Raw genomic sequence first — 12,137 nt, forward strand, 5'->3', positions numbered from 1 at the left:
TAAAAACGATCCTCTTGAATCACCAACCTTTGTTCCATCCTTACTTCCTCTATGTCCCTCCTCCTAAGAAAACACACAACACAAATAACCTATTTTCATGGAATGAGTTAATTTTATGCAGAATAGTCTTGGCACATAATAAGCACTTAATCAGTGTTGGTTTTTGTTTTCACAAATTCCTTCCCCTACCGCAAAAAAATAAATCTGGCTCCCAATACCAGTACCCTCCTTCCGTTACTTTTTCAGCCTGGTTAACTTCCTTCTGGCTGCAGGTCACCGAAAGGAGCCATCTTTTTGGTGGGCAGAATTACTCTTTGGTGGGAGCTATGTGACATATTCCCAAAAACCTACCTGTCCCTACTGTTCATCAGTGGCCTTCCCTGAAAGCCACGCCATCTGACCTTGAGAGGAGCTGGTGACACACAAAAGGCAGCAGTCCAACACACAGCCTCCGAGGAGGAGACACCACATACCCACAGGAGACAGAATCAGGGGCCAGGCTCACTAGTTCTGGCAGCAGCTAATCTGTTAATTCCCTCTCTAATACAGGAGAACTCTCAAAATCTCTAAGTGTTAAAAGGATAATTAGCTACATGTCTGATCTCTATCCCTGCCTGTATTTTAACCTCAATAGCCAAGGGGAGCCCTCTCATCAGTTCACTAGTCTTGTAAATGGGGCCCAACTGAAGTTGTTACTCCGGAAGATGTAACCCAACCCCTGTGATTCCTTACCATCTTTACCCAGGAGCAAGCATGATAGGGGTACACAAAGCCAGCCCCAAACCACTTTTGAAAGTACTGGCGTAAGAAGGAGCAGGCTGCTGCTCAGAATGGCCCAACATATGAATAGCATCCGTGTAGCAATTGTGGCTTTCCCACCATCCTTCCTGATGCCGACTGGTCCCGAATGTCACCCTCTAACTTTCCAACTCAACTGTGGCAGGCAGTTAAGGAAGTGGTAACAATCCATGTGATTAGAATAGGTCACCACTCTCTCATTCCTGTCCTGTTAAGACCCTAAACCTCTGTTACAAAGAAAACAAGATCCAAGAGCCAAGAAGAGGGAGGATGGCAAGCAGGAAAGGGGAAGACATGTAAGTTGTCGAGAAAAGTTACCAACTTCTCCCCTTCACCCTCCCAACAGGCACCAGCACTGTCAGTGCCGCCTGGCTCAGTCCAGGCCACTGCCACGCCCAGACGACATTCCGCCTCTAACTAGCAACAGAGCTGGGAAGGAGGAGTGAGTCCAGAACAGAGGGAGCTGGAAGAGGACAAATGAAGCCCACAGCCTGGCAGCTGACACTCTGAGTAAACATTAGTGCCCCTCATCAACTAGGCAGAAGTTACCTGTACTCAGAAGGCTAGCAGGGATGGAGGGGGATGTCCTGGCTTCAAGAGACTGGGATTTCATGAAGCACAAGGCTACAATAAGATACCCTCATTAGCCTGGACAAGGAGAAGACGGGAGATTTCTTTCACCAAGCCTATTTCTATTTTTATGACAAATGGCAATCTCAAGCTAGACTGTGTCTCGGAGCTCAAGGTGGGGGACTAGGGCTCAAAGGGGAGAATGAACTGCTTTAGAACAATGGGATCTGTGGTCCTTGTAGACTCCAGGTGGGGTCCTTTTTTAAAAGCTCCTGCAGTAAGGTCTGGAGACCAGGCAAAGTAGCAACAAATGGAGTCTCTTTGGTACAGATCTGAAAGCACTGAGCCACCTCCAGGGCAGCAGCTAGAAGGCAGCTTCATGACTGCTCTGTCCTTGGTGACAGTTATGTCACCTCGACCCCCCCACCCCCCAGGCCCTCCTGAAGAAAGGTTTGATAACACTGCCTGCTTATGTGTCTGGTCCATCTGATGCAGAGTATTAACCAGTAAGGTGCTCTGCCGTAAGCAGGTGGAGATTTTACAAACAATCGAGGGGTCAACATCTCTAAGTGCTGGTCAGACCTCTGACTGGCCATGCTATCTGGAGTACCTCCTGGAAGGCCTGTCCCTCTCCACGGATCAGTGGTACCTCAAGCACATACTGAGCATGTAGAATGTGCTAGACTCTGTACAAGGTATCACGGAGCAAACAGCTACAAATAAAACATGGTCTCTGCAACCTTAGGACCTTTCAATAGGGTAAAGAAAATTGTTATTTATCCAAGTAACCATGGCAACTTGGGCCCAGTGCCCCAAGGGCAAAATGCACTAAGTGCATAGTATCTCCATGGGATGGGCTTCTGCAGGCTGGAAACCATCAGACACGACTCCTTGAAAGCATTCGCCATTACACAAGCGGGTAGGAAAACAGCATCCAGGTTCCCAGAGTCCACCCACTTTGGGGCTAGACCTAGGAAACTGGCCCTAGTCTGACGAATGCCCATATATATCCCTAGGGTTGGGCTGGGCCAAGCCAACAAGTGATGTGGGTGGGGGAGGAAAAGGCATTGTTTGCCTTGGTATTTGCCTGGGTTCCTCTGGCTTTGTGTCAGGTAGCAGGAGCATGACATGAGCTGAGGAACTCATTAACATTGTGAAACAGCCTTTTCCCTTCTTTCCAAAAGCCGCCTTGCTCAAGGGTTTAGGGTAATAGTTTTGGCTAAGGAAGTCAGACAGAAATATTTCTTACTAAGAAAGTTACCTGAGTCTGAACTTGGTTCTGCCCCTTCCCACATGTGGGCAGGTGACCACAGCTCCTATTATTTCTATGGCCAAATACCTGCTTGGACAGAAATATTCTTCTTCCACCTATATAACAGGGAGTCTTTCTCATTTTTCTGAGAACATATTCATGGAAAACATAAACCAACTGTCGTCAAAGTTGCATGAAATCAGGAAATGGAGCGGCCGGGAGAAGGCTGCCATGTGGCCGGATGTTATGTATTTCTAATTAGTGCTATACATCTTTCAACAGCAAGTGTCCTTCTGCTGGGAAACACAACACACTGCCCTTGTTATTGTAACTGTCAGAGAAGTGCTTAAACAGATAATCTCCAGGAAAAGTGATAAACACGTCCCGTCTCCCACCAGTATGTGTGCGATGGTGCTGCCAAAGCAAAGCTGTGCCTGACAGCTCCAGGATGGCAAAGCATCCTCCTGCAGGAAATGGGAGTGAGGCAGGAGGGGTGGAGAGGGAAGAGCAGGGGATGGGAGGCAGGCCCACCTGCCTGGGCCCTCTAAGCTGAGCCAAGGGATGGTGGTTCAGAACCACTGCTTCTAATCAACACCAGGACAGGGTACCATGTTTTTGTCAGGGAGAGATTTGAGGGAAACCAGTGTCAGTGGGATAGAGTTTGGCTGGTCACAGAAAAATCTGGCAGCAATGGAACTATCATAGTTCCCTTTGTGCACACGGCCCGTTTCCTGGCAAGAGCCTAAGAAGAGCAATGAAGAGAAGACACAGGATGGATGAGACCTAAGTCTAGTACTCTGACAGCAGCAGGGATTCAGAGGGCACTGAGCTCCACTAACTATTCTAGCCCAGAGAACCAACTATCTGCTCAGCTACTTCACTCATAGCTGGAGAAAAATGCAGGCAAGACCACTTACTCACCAATTTCCTCCCCACTGTCTCCTCCCAAAGAAGAGAAACGAATGGTCAGTCACCTCCAAACTAACACCACCTGGAGGCGATTTGTTGGCCCTTATCTTTCCAACATAAAGCTGCTTTTCTCATGAGTCAGTTACAAGTCAGACACAAGGCTGGCACAGTTCCTGAGCAGCCCACCAAAACCTCCTTGTCTACAGGAAGTGGGCAGTGAGAGCATCTTTCAGCTGCTGCTGCTTGAGCCACAGAGTTCCCTGTGGCAGCTGCTAGCTGAAGAGGAGGTAGAGGAAGCAGTCGCTGTATAAGACCAGACAAGAACAAAATCTCAGAGCAAAAGCAGAGATGCCTTTTCATCATTTCATTCCCTGAGGAGCAGAACGAATGAGTCAGCAGAATCAGGCACTAATACACCCAAGCATTATTCATGCACGATGGCAAAACAGAGGCTGACTGAGTATAAAGTCATAACATTTCCCTAAACTGATATAGCCAAGTGACATGGCATGAATATTTGTCCCCACCCAAATCTCATGTTGAATATAATCCACAGTGCTGGAGATGGGGCTGGGTGGGAGGTGTCTGGATCATGGGGGGAGGATCCCTCATGGCTTGGTGCTGCCTTTGTGGTAGTGAGTGAATTCCTGCGAGATCTGGCCTTTTAAAAGTACGTAGCACCGCCCCACTCTTTGTTCCTGCTTTCGCCATGTGAAGTGCCTGCTCCCCTTTCACCTGCTGTGATTGTAGCCTTCCTTAGGCCTCCCTAGAAGCCAACATGTTTCATGTACAGCCTGCAGAACTGTAAGCCAATGAAACCTCTCTTCTTTCTAAATTATACGGTCTTAGGTATTTGTTTGTAGCAATGCAAGAACGGCCTAATGCACCAAGACAAGACAGAAGAAGGTGGAGAGCAGTGTTTCCTCCCTAGGAGCCCTCATTGTCAGTGTTCCATTCGGATTTTCCAAGATTGTAAAACTGGTTTCTTCTAAAGCTCTTCTGAAAGTAGGGAGATATGGAGGCAAAGGAAATCTCAATCTCCTAACAAAATGACTTCTCCCATTAATTCTGAAAACACTTGAGTGCCCAACTGTGGAGGATATAAAGGAAAGTAGGATCCTGTCTACAAGAAGATGATAATCTAGTAAGGAAGACAGGAAGAATACATACATATTCAAGTAACTCTAAGTCAAGACAATGTAAGGAAGATGGAAGTGAGGTGTGTTTCTGTCACCGGAAAGAAAGAAAATCATTTCAGCTAGCATGTATCGAAGAAGGTTTCATGGAAGAGACCTTGATTTTTACATTTATTTTTGAGACAGATTCTCACTCTGTCATCCAGATTGGTGCAATCTTGGCTCACAGTAACCTCTGCCTCCTGGGTTCAAGCAATTCCCCCACTCAGCCTCCCAAGTAGCTGGAATTACAGGCACGCACAGTTTCACCATGTTGGCCGGGCTGGTCTCAAACTCCTAGCCTCAAGTGATCCACCTGCCTCGGTCTCCCAAAGTGCTGGGATTAGAGGCATGAGTCACCATGCTCGGCCGGAAGAGACCATTTCTAAGCTGGGCTGGAAGAGACGAATAGTGATGGAGTTGGTAGATGCAGGAGGGACCACATATACTGCTTGAGGCATGCAAGTACTGCGTGTGAACTTGACTCAACAGTGAGGGAGCACCCACTCAAGTTCTTGAATGAAGCAAAGAGGGAATATTTTATAAAGATTTATCTGGCTAAAGCATTTAGGGCTAATCAGGGTAGCTGGAGAAAGGTAACAATGAGAGAGACCAGTTGGGAAGCTAAGAGAGCATGAACTTGTTTGAAGCAAGAGAAATTATAGGTAAAGCACTTCATAAAAAATTACTGCAGCAAGAAAATCAAAAGAGGCCAGGTGTGGTGGCTCATGTGTGTAATCCCAACACTTTGGGATGGTGAAGTGGGAGGACTGCTTGAGAGCCCAGTAGTTCGAGACCAGCCTGAGCAACATGGTGAGACCCTGTCTCTACCAAAATAAAAAAAAGAAAGAAAAGAAAAATCAAAAGAAGGTGGAAATAATGCTGTTGAGGGGGGAAGTAGGGGTGAAGACTGCTGGAACAGGTCAGAGACTCTCACAGATATTCTCGGCAGGTTCCGGAGGATCCTAAAAACTCAAGACTAACGACTCACCAAACGAGATCCAAGAAAGGGGCAGAAACTCAGGACTGCCAAACACCTGGAAGGAGAGAGGTGCATGTGTGTAGAAGAGTCCCCAGGCCCCCTCCCTCTTGGCTCTGGGCCAAGTCCAGTCTTTCCAGAACAAAGACACTTCAGGGCGTCAGAAATACTTGAGGAAGACCTAGCAAGAGGAGGCCTGGGAAGTCTGAACTGGCGCTCCCTGTGGAAGCCATTAGATATTCAGCACTTCATTTGTTTCCAGTTCTTGTATGAGTACAGCTCCAGGCTGTGGGGTGAGAGGCTCCTCTCTGACGTAATCAGGAAGCAGCTGCAAAATTAAGGAATCCCTCATGACATCATAAAAAGGGTCGATGGTTTACTGGGGAAAGTATAAAAATTAATTACATATTCCCACATGACACCCTTCCCCTAAATCTGTACACACCCTCTCCCACCTCCACACATTCTCATCAACAACATCCAGAAGCCACCTCAATGGACAGGGTACAAAAGGGTAAGCAAAACCCAGAGAAGGTTCTCTGATGCATGCACACTGTCTGCCCATCTATTTGGAACTTAACAGCAATACCTTGTCCTGGAATTTTTACATATACAGTATGTTTCCGCAACAGAATTATAAGCCCCTTGAGGGCAAGAGCTATGTCAAGACTTCACATCCTTGAAAATTAGCACCATAAAGAGGTTCAAGAAACATTTGCTGCTCATAATAGTAGGCACACTTGCCTCTCTCACTTGTGGATCTAACCAGGAATGACATGATTCCACTGTGGCCAGACATTATAACTAAGGTACTCTGAGACCTATGTTAGGCAAAGAATATTTACATGCATTATCTCAAAGCTTGACAACAGGTTTGTGTATTATTCTCCTTTTTCACATCTGAGGAAACAGGCTCAGAGAGGCTGACTGATCTGCCCAATAACACAGGCTAGTAAGTGCCAGAGCTGGGATCTGAATCCAGTTTTGTCTGATCTCATGGACACATTGTTTGCATATCTGATTTTCAAATCCCTGTGACTCCAGTCTCACACTCCAATTGCTCCTCTCTCTTCTGCTCTGAATATGAAAAACTTGGACTACTCCAACCACAGTCCTGTAAGCTCTGAGACGACGACCACATGGAAACCAAAACGAAAAACATGACTCATTTACAACAGTACCAAAGAAAATGAAATATGCAGGTATAAGTCTAACAGAACGTTCATACAGAAACTCTATGCTAAAAATCTGAAAATGCTGATGAAAATTAAAGACAAAGCCAGGTGTGGTGGCTCATGCCTCTAATCCCAGCACTTTGGGAGTGGATCACCTGTGGTCAGGAGTTCAAGATCAGCCTGGTCAACATGGTGAAACCCTGTCTCTACTAAAAATACAAAAATTAGCCAGGTGTGGTGGTGTGAGACTGTAATCCCAGCTACTCAGGAGGCTGAGGCAGGAACAGGAGAATCATTTGAACCCGGGGGCGGAGGTTGCAGTAAGCCGATATCACATTACTGCACTTCAGCCTGGGCGACAGAAGAAGATTCCATCTCAAAAAAAAGCCCAGGAAAATCAGACAACCTAAAAACTGGGGAGATTTACCATGTTCATTAACTGAAAGACTCAGCATTATAGAGATGTCAGTTAATGGTTTAATGCAATTGCTATCAAAATCTTAGGAGAGTTTTATGTAGATAATAGATCTATAGGCTTAATGCAATTGCTATCAAAAACTTAGGAATGTTTTATGTAGATAAAGACAAGCTTATTCTAAAGCTTATCTGGAAAAGCAAAGGATCTAGAATAGTTACAACAATTTTGAGAAAGAATAACGTGGGATAAATTCTTCCTGATGTTAAGTTAATGAAGAAAGGGGCCGGGCATGGTTCATGTCTATAATCTCAGCAATCTGGGAGACCAAGGCAGGACTGCTTGAGACCAGGAGTTTGAGACTAATGTAAACAACACAGCCAGACCTCATCTCTACTAAAATTAAAAGAAGAGATGGCTTTTCAACAAATGGTACTGAAGCAATTAGACATCCGTATGCAAAAAAATAAAGAAACAAAACCTTGACCTAACTTTCACACTTACACAAAAATTATCTCATAATAGATCAAAGACTATATAAAACATAGGACCATAAAACTCTTAGAAAAAAGTGGAAGAAAATCTTCAGGACCTAGGATTAACAGTTCTAAGACTTAATGTCAAAAGCACAGTCCATAAAAGGAAAAACTGATATACTGGATTTCATAAAAATTAAAAATTTATACTGCAAAAGACCTTGTAAGAAGATGGAAAGGCCAATGACAGGCTAGGAAAATGTATTTGCAAACCACATATCTGCCAAAGAACTAGTATCTAGATTATATATAAAAAACTCTTAAAGCCTGGCCAGGCACAGTGGCTCACGCCTGTAATTACAGCATGCTGGGAGGCCAAGGTGGGAGAATTGCTTGAGCCCAGGAGTTTGAGACCAGCCCTGGCAACAAAGCAAGATTAAGTCTCTCTAAAAAAAATTTTTTTAATTAACTGGATGTGGTAACATTCGCCTGTAGTCCCAGCTACTTGGGAGGCAGAAGTGGGAGGATCGCTTGAGCCTGGAAGATCAAGGCTGCAGTGACCCATGACAGTGTCACTGCACTCCAGCCTGGGTGACAGAGACCCTGTCTCAAAAAAACAACACATAAAGAAAAACAAACACAAACCAAAAAATAAAAAAAGACCTCTCAAAACTTTACAGTAAGAAAACAACAATACATTTAGAAATGGGCAAAAGACATAAACAGATATTTCATCAAAGAGGATATACAAATAGAAAATAAGCACAAGCAAAGATGTTCAATATAATTAGCCATTAGGGAATGGAAATTAAAACTACAGTGAGATCTCATTACAGATCTATCAGAATGGCTAAAATAAAAAACAGTACCACCACCAATCAAATATTGGTAGGATGCTGGGAAATCAGATCACATGCACACTGCTGCTGGAATGTAAAGTGGTATAGCTGTTCTGGAAAACAGTTTGGCAGTTTCTTCTAAAACTAAAAATGTACTTATGATATGATCCAGCAATTGAACTCTGGGGCTTTATCCTGGAGAAATGAAAACTTACGTTTGGAAAAAAAAACCTGTATGTAAATGTTCATAGCAACTTTATTCATAATGGCCCCAAACTAGAAACAACCCAAATGTCTTTTCATTGGTGAATGGTTAAACAACTGTGAAATATCCATACCAGGGAATACTACTCAGCAATAAAAAGGAATGAACAGCTGATATGCACATAAGGTGAATAGACTCCAGGAAATTATGCTTAGTGAAAAGCCAACTTCAAAAGGTTATATATTATCCCATTTATATAATATTCTTGAAATAATATATTTATAGAGATGGAAAACAGATTAGTGGTTGCCAGGGTTTCATAATGGGGGCTGGAAGGAGGCAGGGATGGTTCTAAAGCGTAGAGCACGAAGGGGCTTTGAGTGTTGGAAAAGCTCTGCATCTTGATTATGGTAATAGTTACATGAAGTTACATGTGTGATAAAATGACACAGAATCACACACACACAAGTGCAAGACAACTTGTGAAATCTGATTAAAGTCAGTGGATAGCAATGTCAATTTCACGATATTGAGATATACTAAAGTTATGCAGATACTAAAAATGGGGAAGGAGATGTGAAAGGTGCGTAAGACCTTACTGTACATTTTTAAAACAAATTCCTGTGAATCTATCATTATTTCAAAATAAAAAGCTTAAAACAAGTAAACACAACAAAAAAAGTAAACCCAAATAAAACCCAAAAAGATCGGACACAGCATTCCAGAAACCTTTACATAGAAAAGGGTTAGTCAGTCATTTGGGTGATACTTTCTCAATTAACAGTAGCCGATTACCCTGTCCAGATGCTGGAACCCCTTATTATGGTCTGCTGCCTGGCCTGAGCTGGTGGAGATGCCCAATTGTGGCTCCTCACTTGACTTGAACAAGAAACTGTCAGGGGTAACCAAAAGGGAAAAGAAAAGAAAAGAAAAGAAAAGGAGGAGGAGGAGGAGGAGGAGAAGAGGAAGAAGAAGAAGAAGAAGAAGAAGAAGAAGAAGAAGAAGAGGAGGAGGAAGAGGAAGAGGAAGAGGAAGAGGAAGAGGAAGAAGGAGGAGAAGGAGAAGGAGAAAGAGAAGGAGAAGGAGAAGAAGAAGAGGAAGAAGAAGGAAAAGTTCACTGAAGACAGATCTTCTGTCTAAAGAATAAGGAGTAAAGCAAGAGAATTTCACCATAAAGGCTATGAATCACCGGCAGTAAATTCCACATCAAGCAGCACAAAGTGAGGCTGATGAGAAAGTGAAGAAAGATGATTAATGACTTGCAGAAACTGAGTGAGCAGTTTAAAAATGTTCTTGCTTCTCAAAAATAAGGTACATCAAACATGAGTCTGAGTACTGTTTTCTTCATAAATGAAACTACTCAGGCATTTTCACTGTTGGTTTGGATCATCAACCAGATGGATATTAAGGTATTTACTTTTGGCCAGGTGCAGTGGCTCATACCTATAATCCCAGCACTTTGGGAGGCTGAGGCAGGAGGATCACTTGAGCCCTGGAGTTTGAGACCAGCCTGGGTAACACAGTGAGATCCTGCCTTATATTTTAAAAAGCCAAATAAACAAAAAGTCCAGGTACGGTGGCTGATGCTTATAATCCCAACACTGTGGGAGGCTGAGGTGGGAGCAACACTTGAGCCCAGGAATTTAAGACCAGCCTAGAGAACACAGTGACCAGCCTGGGCAACATAGTGAGACCCTGTCTGAGATCAGGAGGTTGAGGCTGCAGTATTATGGAGTGATCATGTCACTGCACTCCAGCCTGGGTGACAGAGCAAGACTCCGTCTCAAAAATAAATAAATAAATAGTAAAATTAAAAAAAAAATTATTTTTATTTGACTTAAAAAAATTTTTTTTTTTTTTGGCAGGCCAGGCGCAGTGGCTCATGCCTATAATCCCAGCACTTTGGGAGGCTGAGGCAGGTGGATCACTTGAGGCCAGAAATTCGAGACCAGTCTGGGCAACATGGTGAAACCCCATCTCTACGAAAAATACAAAAATTAGCCAGGTCTGGTGGCACATGCCTGTAGTCCCACCTACTCAGGAGGCTGAGGCAGGAGAATCTCTTGAATCCGGGAGGTGGGGCTGCAATGAACTGAGACTGTGCCGCTGCACTCCAGCCTGGGAGAGAGAGACTCAAAAACAGAGTCTCAAAACAGAGTCTCACTCTCTCGCCCAGGCTGGAGTGCAGCAGCGTAATCTCTGCTCACTGCAACCTCCGCCTCCCAGGTTCCAGCGATTCTCTTGCCTCAGCCTCCCGAGTAGCTGGGATTTGCCCACCACAACGCCCGGCTAATTTTTGTATTTTGTATTTTTAGTAGAGACAGGGTTTCACTATGTTGGCCAGGCAGGTCTCAAACTCCTGACCTCAAGTGATCCACCCACCTTGGCCTCCCAAAGTACTGGGATTACAGGTGAGAGCCATCATGCCTGGTCAAAAAAAAAAGTTTTTGTAGAGACAGGGTCTTGTTTTGTTGCCCAAGCTGGTCTCAAATTCCTGGCCTCAAGTGATCTTCCTGTTTCAGCCTCCCAAAGTGCTAGAATTAGAGGCAAGAGCCATTGCAACTAGCCCGAGATATATACATGCAGACACACACACACAACTTTAATTAATTAATTAATTTATTAATCAGTGAGACAAGCTCTTGCTCTATTTCCCAGGCTGGAGTGCAGTGGCACAATCAGAGCTCACTGCAGCCTCAACTTTCCAGGTTCAAGCAATCCTCCCACCTCCTGGTCTCAAACTCCTGAGCTCAAGTGATCCTTCGGCCTTGGACTCCCAATGTGCTGGGATTACAGTTGTGAACCACCATATCCAGCCCAATATTTATTTTTTAATTGGTAGCATCAACAGCAACACTCTGATAAATAGTCCCTTTTCTAATATATCCATAAATAAAAAACGTTTTAGTAGGTGATCTCATCAGAATCAAACATGTTTGCTTTTCAAAAGACAAAATGAAAAGGATAGCTAAAAAAAATTTTCTCACTGGGAGAAAATAATTGTAAAAGATACATCTGACAAAGGACTCAGAACTGAGGTCTATAAAGAACTCTTTCAACTTAGTAAAATAAACAAAAAATTGGACAAAGATCATCTATGGATAGCAGGTAGGTACATGAAAATATGCTCAACATTCTAATCAATAGGGAAATGCAGATCAAAATCACACATACAACTGCACACCCAATAGGATGGCTATAATACAAAAGATGGACAAACAACAACAAATGTTGAAGAGGATGTCAAGTAACTGAAATTCTCACACATTGCTTTAAGAATGTTCAATAAGGCCGGGCGTGGTGGCTCACACCTGTAATCCCAGCACTTTGGGAGGCTGAGGTGG

The 12,137-nt window shown here is 44.0% G+C and overlaps 1 protein-coding gene across 4 annotated transcripts in view; it reads right to left on the reverse strand.

Annotated features, from left to right (window-relative positions):
* SMG6 (SMG6 nonsense mediated mRNA decay factor) overlaps nt 1-12,137 on the reverse strand; it is a 235,588-nt gene that overhangs the window by 118,534 nt on the left and 104,917 nt on the right. The window lies entirely within an intron of this gene.

The sequence above is a fragment of the Aotus nancymaae genome, unplaced genomic scaffold (assembly GCF_030222135.1).
Source record: "Aotus nancymaae isolate 86718 unplaced genomic scaffold, 86718_ANA_hifiasm-v0.15.2.pri h1tg000018l, whole genome shotgun sequence".
Lineage (NCBI taxonomy): Eukaryota > Metazoa > Chordata > Mammalia > Primates > Aotidae > Aotus > Aotus nancymaae.